The sequence below is a fragment of the Branchiostoma floridae genome, chromosome 15 (genome assembly GCF_000003815.2).
Source record: "Branchiostoma floridae strain S238N-H82 chromosome 15, Bfl_VNyyK, whole genome shotgun sequence".
Classification (NCBI taxonomy): Eukaryota; Metazoa; Chordata; class Leptocardii; order Amphioxiformes; family Branchiostomatidae; genus Branchiostoma; species Branchiostoma floridae.
Genome location: NC_049993.1, coordinates 21,377,923 through 21,379,623, shown reverse-complemented (window position 1 = coordinate 21,379,623; position 1,701 = coordinate 21,377,923). Strand labels below are relative to the sequence as shown.

Below are 1,701 nucleotides of genomic sequence, written 5' to 3'. Positions count from 1 at the left end.
AAAACGGCATTCTCCAATGTCCGTTGTATCAAGTGCACTGGTCAGTGCAAACCTCGTCCCATCTTTATGATGTGCGATAGCGTGGTACCTCTCCTCACGTCATATCTGTGGGACAAAGAGGTCCCTTGTCCACGAGTCATTGATGCGTCCCTTCGGTGTGAAAATGCGGTCCCTTATCGTCGTGTTACGTGCATGTCCCTTCTGCGTGAAAATGTGGTCCCTTCTTCCCGTGTCACTTCTGTGTGAAAATGCGGTCCCTTCTCCCCTTGTCACTTCGGTGTGAAATGTGGTCCCTTGTCCCCGTGTCACTTTTGTGGTCCCTTCTCTCCGTGTCCCCTCCGTGTGAAAATGTGGTGCCTTCTCTCCGCGTCCCTTCTGTGTGAAAATGTGGTGCCTTCTCTCCATGTCCTTTCTGGGTGAAAATGTGGTGGTCCCTTCTCCCCGTGTCACTTCTGTGTGAAAATGTGGTCCCTTCTCTCCGTGTCACTTCTGTGTGAAAATGTGGTCCCTTCTCCCCGTGTCACTTCCATGTGAAAATGTGGTCCCTTCTCTCCATGTCCCTTCTGTGTGAAAATGTGGTCCCTTCTCTCCATGTCACTTCTGTGTGAAAATGTGGTCCCTTCTCCCCGTGTCACTTCTGTGTGAAAATGTGGTCCCTTCTCTCCGTGTCACTTCTGTGTGAAAATGTGGTCCCTTCTCCCCGTGTCTCTTCTGTGTGAAAATGTGGTCCCTTCTCCCCGTGTCTCTTCCATGTGAAAATGTGGTCCCTTCTCTCCGTGTCACTTCTGTGTGAAAATGTGGTCCCTTCTCCCCGTGTCACTTCCATGTGAAAATGTGGTCCCTTCTCTCCATGTCCCTTCTGTGTGAAAATGTGGTCCCTTCTCTCCATGTCACTTCTGTGTGAAAATGTGGTCCCTTCTCCCCGTGTCACTTCTGTGTGAAAATGTGGTCCCTTCTCTCCGTGTCACTTCTGTGTGAAAATGCGGTCCCTTCTCCCCGTGTCACTTCTGTGTGAAAATGTGGTCCCTTCTCCCCGTGTCACTTCTGTGTCACTTCTGTGTGAAAATGTGGTCCCTTCTCTCCGTGTCACTTCTGTGTGAAAATGTGGTCCCTTCTCTCCATGTCACTTCTGTGGTCCCTTCTCTCCGTGTCACTTCTGTGTGAAAATGTGGTCCCTTCTCCCCGTGTCACATGTGTGAAAATGTGGTCCCTTCTCCCCGTGTCACTTCTGTGTGAAAATGTGGTCCCTTCTCTCCGCAGTGCGTTACCTCCCCGGCCGGCTGAACCGGCTGAACAACGTGACGGTTCCGGAGGGCGGTTCGGCCACGTTTGTGTGCACGGTGCGCCGCGTGGACGGGGTCCCCACCCCCGCCTTTAGCTGGTACAAGAACGACGTTCCCGTGTTTGAGTCGCTAAACCCGCGGGTACAAATGAGACATTACAGGTGGGAATCGCGGCTGGTGCTCCAACACGTGATCACGGACGACACCGGATACTACCGGTGCGTGGCGAATAACGGCGTGAAGGCCGTCGGAACGACCGGGGTTCTGTTCGTGAAGTACGGTTACGCTGACAGCGGTGAGTAGCCTCCATGTTGTCGTGGTGGCAAGGTCAAGCAAGGCCGGGCTATAAGGTCGCAGCGGTGACATTTTCATGCAAACATCGGGGAAATAACCATCATTTTTTTCTTCTTTTCCTTTA

General features: G+C 52.5%; 1 protein-coding gene across 6 annotated transcripts in view; it reads left to right on the top strand.

Annotated features, from left to right (window-relative positions):
* The window catches only part of LOC118431689 (inactive tyrosine-protein kinase transmembrane receptor ROR1-like), a 50,736-nt gene that overhangs the window by 46,461 nt on the left and 2,574 nt on the right, over nt 1-1,701 (top strand). The gene's annotated exons all lie outside the window — the stretch shown is intronic.